This window comes from Lactuca virosa, chromosome 5, assembly GCF_052849685.1.
Source record: "Lactuca virosa cultivar CGN04683 chromosome 5, Lactuca_virosa_CGN04683_v6, whole genome shotgun sequence".
NCBI classification, from domain to species: domain Eukaryota; kingdom Viridiplantae; phylum Streptophyta; class Magnoliopsida; order Asterales; family Asteraceae; genus Lactuca; species Lactuca virosa.
Genome location: NC_136430.1, coordinates 395,195,376 through 395,209,281, shown reverse-complemented (window position 1 = coordinate 395,209,281; position 13,906 = coordinate 395,195,376).

The window sequence follows — 13,906 nt, the reverse complement described above, 5'->3', positions numbered from 1 at the left end:
AATATGATTTTTGGATAAATGAAAAGACCATGACATTCTTCTTATTTCCAAAAGAATCTCGAAAAAAGCCTTCCGAAATGCCAATTGCTCAGAAATCACAAACCAAGTCCAAAGCCCATGCCAAAGTCCCTAAATCTAACTCGGAGCCTAAAAACTCCAACACTCACTTATTTTGCTGGCACTTTGCGCTTCGGAAAAGATACAATATGATATATTGATAGTGCTTGTTCCATGGACATGACTGGGTAGAAAGACTTTCTGCGTGATCTCAAACTTGCTCCTAACGCTGGTTACGTAACATATGGAAATAATTCAAATTCAAAAATTCGAGGTTATGGCGTCTTGACCAACGTAAATTTCTTTGTCTCTAATGTGGTGTATGTGGTTGATCTCAAGCATAATCTGATCAGTGTGGCTCAACTCACTGACGAAAACCGAAGAGTTGAATTCTGCAAAAAGCATAGCTACGTTATGACAGAAGACCAGACAGAATGTATTATTAAATCTGATCGCATCAAACACATGTATCCTTTAGACATCAACATGATCATCAGAAAGCCTCAACCTTTTCTTCTTTTAAAAGCCATTCCCGACGTAAGTTGGCTATGGAATTGGAGGCTCGCTCATCTCAACTTCCGATACATGAATGATCTTGTTTCTGGCGAAATGGTACGAGGTCTGCCACTCCTTAAATTCGAAAATGATCATCTATGTGCTGCATGTGAATATGGGAAGCAATCCAAGAAAGGTCATCATGTAATCATTAAAAAGTCCATTTCGGAACCATTAGAACTTCTTCATATCGATCTCTATGGACCATCCACCATAGAAAGTCTACATCACAAAAAGTATATTCTTGTGATTGTTGATGACTACACAAGGTTCACTTGGGTCTTATTCCTAAGGCTAAAATCCGAAACAACCTTTGAAATCATAAATTTCATCAAAGGAATTGAAGTTCTTGTTAAACTTCATGTTAGAAGAATCCGAAGTGACAATGGCTCTAAATTCACAAATGCCACCATTGAAAAATTCCTCACCGACAAACGCATCGACCACAACTTCTCAGCAAAATGTTGTGGTTGAAAGAAGAAACCGAACTATCGTTGAAGCCGTATAATGATGCTTCGATTCTGGGCCGAAGCCGTCTCCACTGCTTGCTTCACCCAAAATCGAAGCATCATCAATCGCTGTCTCAGCATGACACCATATGAAGCAATGAATGGTCACAAGCTGGGTATCTCGTTCCTACACATTTTTAGTTTTGGGTGCTTTATCAAAAATAATCGTGATCAACTCACCAAGTTTCATCCAAAAGCCTATGAAGCCATCTTTTTTGGGATACTCAGCCATGTGTAAATCTTACAGAGTTCTGAATCGTAGAACTTGTATACTTGAAGAAAGATTTGATGTCACTTTTGATGATAATTTTATTTAAAATTCAGACCCTGCTCCTGTTACAAATCATATCATGCAGTCCGATGTTCCACCTCCTGGGTCTCCGAATCCTCAAATTATCCATGAAGTTGATTTCGAACGCTTGTTCGGACCAATAGAAACTTCTCTTGATTCGGAATCTCGATCAAGACTGTCCTCATCAACTAAAGTTCTGATTTCTCAAAATGTCTCGGGTCCGACCCCAACCTTTCCTCCATTTGATTCCGATCCATTTCAACCTTCTCAGGTTGAGGGGGAGAATAGTCATCCAACCCTCGAATCAGATGTTGATGGATTTCAAAATGCAGTAGATCACTTCACTGAATTTAATCCCATTCCGAACAACAACGAAGATGATTCTAACTTCTTTGACTTTCTGAACAATGACGACATTGACATATCTGGTTCAAAAGTTCAGGGGGAGCATCATCCTCAAATTCCAACTGTTCAGAGGGAGCAACATAACCCCATTGTTGATATCGATCATCCGTTGCACAAGAACTTCTAAGATTGCATATCTGGACAAAGGATTATCCTCCAAATCAAGTCATTGGAAATCTCAACGCTGGTTTTCAAACTTGTTTTGCTACCAACATTCAAAATGAGTGTCACTTCTCGGCATTCATATCAACGGTTGAACCGAAATCCATCAAGGAAGCTTCAGAACATTCTTATTAGATTACAACCATGCAAGAAGAGCTATCAGAATTTGACAGAAATCAAGTGTGGACTCTTGTCTGTCCTCTTTAGGATCACCCTGTTGTCGGTACAAAGCGAGATTGGTGGCTATGGATTATTCAGATCGAAGGACTCGACTACAATGAGACCTTTGCTCCTGTTGCTTGTCTTGAAACCATTCAAATCTTTCTCGCTTATGCTGCTCACAAAGGCTTTAAAGTTTACCAAATGGACGTCAAAAGTGCGTTTCTTAAAAGTGAACTTGATACCGAAGTGTATCTTCAACATCCCCCTGGTTTTGTAAATCTTTCATATCCAAGCTATTGTTACAAACTTCAAAAAGCTTTTTATGGACTCAAGCAAGCTCCACACGCCTGGTACGAGGCTCTCACTGATTTTCTGAAGCGTTTTGGTTTTCAAAGATGAATTTGTGACAACCTGTAACGCCCCATTTCTGGTATGTAATTTAAATATAGTATTTTCCATTTCTTAAGAGGTACTCGACGAGTCAATAGCCCGACTCGTCGAGTAGAGACGGGATTTGCACACATTTTTAGCGGGCGACTCGACGAGTCCATATTTCCAGACTCAGCGAGTCCGCCAGTCTGGATGAAACCCTAAATCCCAGGGATTGTACCCTATTTAAACGTCATTATAGCCTCCCATCCCAGCCTCCATCACCCTCAGAGCATCCCTCACAAAACCATAGCATTTCCTTAAGCATTTTTGAGTGTTTCTCACCTTGTGAAGGATTTTGGTGCATATTGGGGAAGAAAAAGAAGTGAGAAGAGGAGCATTCAAAGAAGAGCAAAGAGGATCCGAGTTCCTTGTGACATTTCAGTTCCCATTGAGGTATAAAGCTCGAATCTTTACTCCCTGTCGTTTAGATCTCCTTAAAAGCTTGCTATTGTTATTTTTGGGCCATTTCTAGACTTTGATGTCGATTTGAGAGTAGTTGAGATGAATGGTCTTCAGATCTAGGCATTTCAGAGCTCCATAAGCTCAAGGTTGCCACCTTTATTGAGCCAAGTTCCTATTCTAAACCTAGATCTCCACTTTTAGCTTATTTTGGGTATTTAAGCTCTATATTATCATGTATGCACGTAAAGTTAGAAACTTTACGTGAAAAGCCAACCCTAGGAACCCAGATCTATGAATTGGTTGCACTGGAATCGATCAAAATCAACTGTATAGTAATGACATGCAAGAGACTCAGCGAGTTGTTCATCAGACTCGACGAGTCGAGTCGCCAGTCCTCGGTTTTCCCTGTTTGAGGATTGAGGAGTGGAATCAGTGAGTGGGAATTGGACTCGGTGAGTTGAGACACAGATCTAGTAATGGAGGGACTCGGCGAGTCGAGACGCCCTGACTCGGCGAGTCCAAGGCAATCTTCTTGCCTCAAGAACAGACTCGACGAGTTGTTCATACAACTCGGCGAGTCACAGTCTGGACGTGGTCATATGGCGAAGAAAAACTCAAAGAGTTGTTCATACAACTCGACGAGTCGGATGAAGTTAGATTCGACGTTAATCCGGAAGAAGAACCCGCCGAGTTGTGCCAAACTCAACGAGTTGAAGCGAGTAGAGGATTAGAAAAGGTGTTCGGGACTCGGCGAGTTGGCGGCCCCAACTCGGCGAGTCCGGTCAACCAGAAGTTGACTTTGACCCAGAAGTTGACTTTGAACAGGGGGTTGACTTTGACTAGGGGTCAAATAGTCATTTTACCCTGAGATTTGTTATCAGTATTTGATTTAGTGTTTATGGGATTTGTAGCCGGGGAATTCTGGAGCAACAGTCAGACGGTTTCAGATTTAGCATCTTAGCAACCAGCGTTATGAGGTGAGTTTCCTTCCAGTAGGAACGTGTCTACGACCACAATGCCGACCCGTTTAGTTAGCAGTAGTTCCGGAATTCGGTCCGATGCAGTAGTTCAGTGTGCTTGTGGTCTTTGTGATTCAAGCATGTCTTTGTGTTATGTGTTCCGGACTTCGGTCCGATGCAGTATGCAGTATATGTGTTTATGCTAGTAGTTACGATTATGCTATGCTATGTTCAGTCAGTTTCCGGACTTCGGTCCGATGCAGGGGGCAAGGCCCTGGTTAGTTCCGGACTTCAGTCCGATGCAGTTTCCGGACTTCGGTCCGATGTAGAGGGCAAGGCCCTGGTTAGTTCCGGACTGCAGTCCGATGCAGTTTCCGCACTTCGGTCCGATACAGAGGGCAAGGCCCTGGTTAGTTCCGGACTTCGGTCCGATGCAGTGGGCAAGGCCCAATATGTGCTTTATATGTTATTATATGGTATGTGGTAGTTTGGGGGAGCTCACTAAGCTTCGTGCTTACAATTTCAGTATTGGTTTCAGGTACTTCCGCTAGCAAGGGGAAGAGCTCGGGATGATGGCATGGCACACACCACAATTTTATCCTGGGAGTTTGTTCAGATGTTTGAAATGATTGTGACATTAGTTTGATTTGATACTTTTACTATGGCGTTTTGAGACATACGAATCATAGTTTTATTGTATGACATTTGATATTATGGGTTTTTAGTAATACTAAAACAAAAATTTTCGGGTTGCATTTTTGGGATGTTTCAAGTTGGTATCAAAGCCTTGGTTTGAGGGATTCGGGCGCACTCCCGAGTGTGTCTGAACTCAAACTAAGGAAGTGGTATAAAGTTTTCAAAAGAAAAGAGTTTTAGAAAAGCAAAAAGAATTTTTAGAAAGAAAAGAACTTTGAAAAGAGAAAAAGGGTGTCGTGCATGCAATCAGCCGAGCCCAAGTAAGTATTCCCAAATTACCCATACAAGTTTATGTTATGATTATCAATTTCAGTTTCAGTAGAACAGCATGCTAGAATAGGACTAAGGATCTAGGAGGATGCCTTATGTGCCTGCTTTATGTGTTCCAGCGTTATGAGAATTGCATGCTAGTATTGAGTAGACAATAGTAGGATAGCCTGTTTAGGTTATGCCTGATAGTATGAGCTTCGCATTGTATGCTAGTACAGTTTCTTGTCATGAGGATAGAATTGCTTGAGTAGTTTCCTGTGTCTGAATGCTGCTTGCTTTGTGCTTTGTGGGACTCTGAGTGATGGGAGTTAGCCATTAGGTGAATAAGACACGTCACATGTGATCAGGGTTGAATAATCTTAGAGTGCTGGATTTGGCCCTATTACGCAGCTCTCGTTTGAGTCTAACCGTTGTAGGGACGAGTCTGTTACTCGAAGGATTATCTGAGCCTCGTCACATGTGATGGTATTCAAGTGATGGCTAATTGGCATCACAAGGAGGCCTTCAGCAGCTGAGGACTGGTTTGGGTGGAGTCAGAGATTTCCCTAGGGCAAGCCTAGGACGATAATAGCAGAGATCAGTAGCAGTAGAAGTGACTTGGTGGAGTCAAGGCAGTTCTGGAGGAAAGTACGGATAGATGTGGAAGGTAGTATGGGCCCGTACTACTGAAAGCAGATGATCCGTACTCGATTCAAGGAAGGCTGAGATGAGAACAGGAAACTTGTAGTAGTAGCGATCCGTCGAGATATATCAGTGTTTCTGACGTTTGTCATGATGTGTTTTCAGAATGGTGGTTTTACGCCCTAGGCCAGCGGTCGGCAGTTCAGGAGCCGATGGGGGATCAGGATCAGGCTCGGGGGCCGAGCATCTAAATGAGCAGACCAGAGAGTTTCTCTCCTCAGAGGTTACTCACACTATACTTTAGCAGACTCCTGTGATCTTCGGTTCGATCAAGGAGGGTATTCTAGAGCTGATGGACGAGAGGTTGAGCACATTCCGTGTTGAGGTGGCGGCCATGATGGGGGCGTACACACTCACCTTCACGGAGTTCCGGGCTTGTGGAGCTCCAGACTATCATGGGGCGCGGGACCCCATAGCGAGTACTAGGTGGTTGGCAGATGTCGCCAACGCATTCCGCACCAGCAGATGTCCCGAGGGGGATAAGGTCAGACTAGCATCCTGTCCTCTGAAGGACAGGGCACGAGATTGGTAGGAGGAGATCGGGCATGTCATCAGGGATGACGCAACGCTTGATGCGATGACTTGGGCTGATTTTACTACCAGGTTCAGAGCCGAGTTTGCACCGGTTATTGAGGTGCAGCAGTTAGCTAGGGAGTTTCAGGATCTCACCCAGACTTCAGAGACAGTGGCGGAGACTACCGCCAAGTTCAGGGAGAGAGCTCTTCTCGTTCCTCAGTACGCAGCTGATGAGGAAATGAAGAAGGCCCGTTATCATGAGATGTTGCGGAGTGATATCTGCCAGTTTGTGAGCCGGTCCAGCTGTAAAACGCTGGATGATATGATTGCGAGGGCTCGCGAGAGATAGATAGATTTGGAGATGGAGAAGAAGAGGAAGCCAGAGGCGGCATCTGGCACAGGGAGTTCGGGCAAAAAGCCCAAGGTATCAGATTACAGATCTAGAGGACAGTAGAGCCACAGTCGATGTGGCAAGTGTGGGAGATTGCACGATGGGGCGTGCAAGGCAGGTAGTACCGGTTGCTACAAGTGCGGCCGGACTGGGCATATGAGTAGAGATTGTACAGCTACTACCACCACCACAACATCTGACCTGATTTACTTCCATTGCAATAAGAGGGGACATAAAAAGTCCCAGTGTCCGAGTTTAGCAGCATCAGGGAAGGTGGTGGCACCTGCCCCTGCAACATTAAGGATTTCAGACGGCCGTCAGGGCCATAGTGAGGCGCTAGTGGCGAAGAGTAGAGCTTTTTAGATGACAGCAGAGGAGGCGCGAGCGACTCCTGACATGGTGATGGGTATGTATCTTTCTCTTATCTCTTATTTGATTTTGATTGTTTCTCATGATTATATGTTTTCGTATAGGGTCGTTCTTAGTGAACGACATTTCAGCTACAATATTGTTTGATTCGGGGGCCACCCGATCATTTGTCTCACTTGCGCTTAGCAAGAGGTTTAGTAGAGCTCCGGGGGAGCTGGATTGTCCACTAGAGGTTGAGATAGCGGATGACAGGACAGTCAGGGTCGCGAGAGTACATAGAGGGTGTTCGTTGCAGTTATTTGATGAGCAGTTTTCAGTGGACTTGGTTCCTATTCCCCCGCGAGGGAATAAGGTTGTAGTGGGTATGGATTGGCTGAGCCCCAATGGGGCAGTGATTGATTGTGAGCTGCAGTTAGTGAGGGTTCGCACCCCCAGTGGGGGAGAGTTAGTGATTCAGGGCGAGAGGCCACAACGCAGACCAGTTCTTTGTTCAGCAGCGAGAGCAAGGCGCTACGTTCAGCAGGGTTGCACAGGGTACGTCGCCTATGTTATAGATGCCCGGGAGAAGGGTAAGGCGACAGTCGACGATGTACCAGTAGTGCGAGAGTAATCGGACGTATTCCTGGAGGACTTGCCTGGGATACCTCCGGAAAGACAGGTCGAGTTTCGGATTGACCTGGTTCCGGGTGCGGCTCCGATAGCCAAGGCACCATATCGGCTGGCTCCTACAGAGATGCAGGAGTTGTCTATGCAGCTGCAGGAGCTGCTAGACAAGGGTTTCATCAAGCCGAGTAGTTCACCATGGGGAGCCCCGATCCTGTTCGTGAGGAAGAAGGATGGGTCGCACCGTATGTGTATATATTACCGGGAGCTGAACAAGGTAACAATGAAGAACCGTTACCCACTCCCGAGGATAGACGATTTGTTTGACCAGCTTCAGCGAACATCTTGGTTCTCCAAGATTGATCTACGGTCATGATATCACCAGATGCGGGTCAGGGATGAGGATGTGCAGAAGACCACTTTTAGGACCCACTATGGTCATTATGAGTTCGTGGTGATGCCGTTCGGGCTCACCAACGCTCCAGCCGCGTTCATGGATCTCATGAACCGCGTATGCAGACCGATCCTGGATCGGTCAGTGATAGTGTTCATTGATGACATCTTGGTTTATTCCAAGACTCAGGAGTAGCACGAGGAGCACCTGAGAGAGGTGCTAGAGACGCTGAGGAGGGAGAGACGTTTCGCAAAGTTCTCCAAGTGGGAGTTCTGGTTGCGCGAGGTGCAGTTCCTTGGACACCTCGTCAACCAGAAGGGTATACTAGTGGATCCGGCCAAGATAGAGGCCGTGATGCAGTTGGAGGTCCCGAAATCTCCATCTGAGATTCGGAGCTTCCTAGGACTGGCAGGGTACTACAGGAGATTCATCCAGGATTTCTCCAAGATAGCAGTTCCGCTCACCAGACTGACTAAGAAGTCGGTGGTGTTTCGCTGGGGGCCTGAGCAGCAGGCAGCATTTGAGACCCTCAGGCAGAGATTGTGCGAGGCGCCGATTCTTACCCTGCCAGAGGGGGTAGAGGATTTGGTAGTCTACTGTGACGCTTCGATCACAGGTATGGGAGCGGTTTTGATGCAGCGAGGCCATGTGATAGCTTACGCCTCTAGACAGTTGAAGCCTTACGAGGCTAATAATCCTACACACGATTTGGAGTTGGGGGTAGTAGTGTTTTCCCTCAAGATTTGGCGACATTACCTCTATGGGGTCCGATGTACCATTTACACGGATCACAAGAGTTTGAGTTACCTCATGGATTAGTCGAATCTGAACATGAGGCAGCGCCGATGGTTAGACGTGGTAAAGGATTATGACTGTGAGATCCTTTATCATCCGAGCAAGGCCAACGTAGTGGCCGACGCCCTGAGCCGCAAGGCTGTAGCAGCCCCGATCAGGGATATTTGTCTGAGGATGACAGTGATTACTCCATTGTTGGAACATATTAGAGAGGCACAGGTTGAGGGCCTGAAGGAGGAGAGGAAGAAGTGTGAGAGGATTGTGGGCCGAGTAGCTTCCTTTGACTATGACAGTCGATGATTATTGACCCTTCATGGGAGAGTTTAGGTACCGTACTAGGGCGGAGTACGACAGGTGTTGATGGACGAGGCTCACAAGTCTCGGTTCTCCATCCACCCAGGGGCGACGAAGATGTACAGTGACCTTCGACCCGATTATTGGTGGCCCTGCATGAAGCGGGACGTGGCTTGGTATGTTGAGAGATGCCTGACCTGCAGGAAGTCAAGGCGGAGCATCAGAGACCCCACGGCAAGATGCAGCCGTTAGATATTCCCGTCTGGAAATGGGAGGATATTGATGGGTTTTAGGTAAAACAAATAAACTAGAAAACAATTGCTAAGTTCACATGCAACCTACTTTGGATCTATGTTTTAACTATTGAACATATAACTTTGAATTGCAAAATAAGAACCCTAGAGGAGAGAGGCTAATTTCGAATTTAACAAACTAGGGTTTAAGAGTTACATACCTTTCAATTGTTATAGCAAACAATTGACAATCCTCTTGATCTTGATCTTGATCTTCTTGGAAGCTTAGCACCACAAATGTAATGCCTCTAATGGAATCACACCCAAGAACTAGCAAGAAGGAAATTTGAAGAAGAGAGAGAGAGAGGGTATATAATTTTCGGCCTAGGGTTTCTTCCAAGGTAGGAGTGACCGAAATTGTGAGCTGGGAGGCTCCTTATATAGCTGAGGGATCTAGGGTTTAGGGAAAACCCTAATACTCCTTTGCTTGGGGCCTAAGCTAATCCAAAGGCCTTATCCAAAGCCCCTTGGACGAAATCCTTAGGGTTTCCCCTATAGATTTCGTCCACCTCCTTCCAAGGAGGTTTTGGAGCCTTCCACTCAACTATCTGATAATTGCAAACTAGTCCCTACACTTTATAATTAATACTTTTAACCCCAAAATTAATTCTGATTAATTTCTGGCTAACTATTAATTAAACATAATGATTTCTAATTAATATATTAATCTTTTAACATATTAATAAATCATTTATATCAATTTATTAATCTTATAATAAATCAATATCTCTCCTTTCATAATTTCCTTGTCCAGTTGCTAGGTTTGAGGGCAACCCAAAAGGACTGTGCTGCTATCAATTCAAGTACATACCAATTATAGTTATGGGCTTAGACACCTAATTCAACAGTCTCCCACTTGGATAAGTCTGTAACTATAATTGCTAGTATGCCTTCTAAATTTGACCAGCAAATTGTAGCTTCCAAAAGCTGTTGCTGAAATCTGACCCAGTCAGTTACGTGTCCTTAGATAAGTGATCATATAATCCTTCGTTCTGCAAGATATCTCCAGACATAAGACATGGAACGTAATCAATCTCTTTGTCCAGAATCTATGTTTCCCGATTTCTGATTTGTGATGATGTAGGACTTCTAATTGAACACATCAATTTAGTCCTGGCTGGGCCCATCACATAAGTCAACACAAAATCATCGAGGGGCCCACAAATATCGCTTTTCCGGTTAGGGCAAAAGGAACGAATAAACGTTGACTCATATGCTTGTATCTTTTACTCATCAAATTATACATGACAATACGTTTTATAAAACCAAGTTACTGATGCAGTTTCGTATCACCAATGTATAACCGACTTTGTAAATTACAACTCATATATCTTCGTTTCAAGATTATAAGATATTATCGTCTCAGTATTACTCGTGATGAATTCCATGAAGTGATACTCTCTGCGAGGGTTTATCCAATACTCAAATCTCAATTTCTGAGTACTCATGAATATTGCAGCAATTCTATTGCCATGTCTATCCTCAGACAATCTGCAATCCAATTCACGACAATATTAATTCACTACTTACTTCCAAAAGTACGAGCGACTGTGGAGTTTGAATAATCTTATTATTCGGGAAGTAAAATATGCAAAATATGAAACACAATAATAAACAATCGACAAAAGGCAGCAACCAAACTTATAAATAATACTTTATTATTTAATCACCAAAAGTCAATTACATTTACTTTGTTACAAGTTTCAGAACAAAACTAATCTAACTACTAAAACTAATATCATATTTCAGTCCTATGCTCCGAGCATGTTGAATATGCTTAGCCCTACTCAGACCCTTTGTGAGGGGGTCTGCTGGGTTATCTTCAGATGACACCCTCCTTACTACAAGATGACCTTCTTCTACTCTATGTCTGATAAAATGGTACTTTCTGTCGATATGTCTGGTTTTACCATGATCTCTTGGTTCCTTTGTCAAGGCAACCGCTCCTTCATTATCGCAAAAGAGTTCCATAGGCTCCTGGATGGTAGGAACAACTCCGAGATCTCTGATGAAGTTCCTTAACCAAGCTGCTTCTTTCGACGCTTCACTTGCTGCTATGTACTCTGATTCACAAGTAGAATCAACCACCGTATCTTGCTTGGAACTTTTCCAAGTAACCGCTCCTCCATTCAGTAAAAATACCCAGCCAGATTGAGAACGAAAGTTATCTCTATCCGTTTGAAAATTGGCATCACTGTAACCATCTACTCTCAAAGTATCATTGCCACCAAGCACAAGGACCCAGTCCTTTGTCCTTCGCAAATACTTGAGTATATTCTTAACCGCTATCCAATGAGCTCTACCCGGGTTTCCCTGATAGCGACTGACCATGCTCAAAGCAAATGCCACATCAGGGCAAGTACATGTCATAGCTTACATGATCGATCCGACAGCGGAAGCATAAGGTACACTATTCATGTCTGCTATTTCCTCATCTGTACTCGGGCATTGAGTCTTACTCAATTTGGTATTGCTCTGGATAGGTAGCTCTCCCTTCTTGGAATTTTCCATACTAAACCTCTTTAGTACTTTATCCAAGTATGTGCTCTGACTAAGTCCAATTAGTCTCTTCTTTCTATCTCTCAATATTCTAATCCCAAGAATATAGGCAGCTTCTCCAAGGTCTTTCATGGCAAAACACTTTCCAAGCCAAGACTTAACATCTTTCAAGGTTGGAACGTCGTTACCAATGAGTAATATGTCATCGACATATAACACCAGAAAAGTTACTATACTCCCACTAGCCTTGATATACAAACAAAACTCATCTTCACTTCTAGAGAAACCAAACTCTTTGACTTTCTCATGGAAGCAAAGATTCCAGCTGCGAGATGCTTGTTTCAATCCATAAATGGATTTCTCAAGCTTGCACACTCTATTGGGAAAATTTGCATCAACAAAACCCTCTGGCTGATTCATGTAAACATCCTCAGCCAACTTCCCGTTAAGGAAAGCAGTCTTGACATCCATCTGCCAGATTTCATAGTCATGAAAGGCAGCTATGGCGAGCAATATCCTAATAGATTTAATCTTAGCTACTGGCGAGAAGGTCTCATCATAGTCCACCCCTGGGGTTTGAGTGAAACCTTTTGCAACCAGTCGAGCCTTGAATGTGTGCACATTTCCATCCATGTCTGTCTTCTTCTTGAAGATCCATTTGCACCCAACTGTCTTACGACCTGGTGCACTATCAACCAAATTCCAAACTTGGTTGTCATACATGGACTTAATCTCGCTGTCCATTGCCTCTTTCCACTTGGAAGCCTCTGGGCCTGCCATTGCTTCCTTATAAGTGACTGGTTCATCTAAATTTACCAGTGTCCTATCACTGATGAATGTGTCACTGTCTGAAGTAATATGAAAACCATACAAATGAGGTGGCACACTCACCCTAGTGGATCTTCGAAGAGGTAATGAGTTATCAACTGGTTCAACAGGAACTGTTTCCTCTGGTTGAGTGCTAGTGTCATCTAAGGTTCCTTCATTGGCTAACTCTTGAATTTCTTCAAGGTCAATGGTGCTCCCACTGTCCTCTTTGAATATGAGCTCTCTTTCTAGAAAGACTCCTCTTCGTGCTACAAAGACCACGTTTTCACTAGGTCTGTAGAACAAATATCCAAAAGACTGCTTTGGGTAACCAATGAAAACACATTTCTCACTTCCAACTGCTAGCTTGTCGTGAGTCTTTCGTCTTACGAAAGCTTCACAACCCCAGACTTTAATATGTGCCAACGAGGGAACTTTCCCCGTCCACATTTCGTGAGGTGTTTTGGAAACCTTCTTTGTAGGGACAAGATTAAGGATGTGAGCGGCTGTCTCTAAGGCATACCCCCAGAAGTGAATAGGAAGTGAAGCACGACTCATCATAGAACGAACCATGTCCAACAAGGTTCAATTACGCCTCTCAGCTACACCATTTAACTGTGGTGTCCTAGGAGGAGTTAATTGTGAGACTATCCCACATTCTTTTAGATAGTCGTTGAACTCGATGCTAAGATACTCCCCGCCTCTATCGGATCTAAGTACCTTTATCTTCCTGCCCAATTGATTTTCGACCTCATGCTTAAACTCTTTGAACTTTTCAAAGGTTTCTGACTTATGTTTGATTAAGTAGATATAGCCATATCTGCTATAATCATCAGTAAAAGTCACATAGTATCGATTAGCATCCCTTGTAGTTGATCTGAAGGGGCCACACACATCTATGTGTATGAGATCCAACAGACCTTCACCTCTTTCACAAGACCCTGTGAATGGTGATTTTCTCATCTTTCCCAAAAGACAAGATTCACACATATCATCTGATTTTAGGTCAAATGATTCCAACACTCCATCCTTTTGGAGTTGGGCTATGCGTTTCTTGTTAATGTGTCCAAGACGACAATGCCACAAGCATGCCTTGTCTACACTATTAGACAAGTCAATATTAAATACACTATTTCCTAAGCTATCAACACAAGTCACTGTTTCATACACACCATCACAAGGCAAAGCTTCAAACACAAAAACACCATTCTTATAAATAGAAATTGAACCATTCAAATCATTAAAAGAATATTTAAAACCTTGTCTGAACAATGCATGAAATTAAATAATGTTTCTCGTCATCTCAGACGAATAGCAACAATTTAATAAATCTAATCTAACATCATTACTAAGCAAAAGTTGA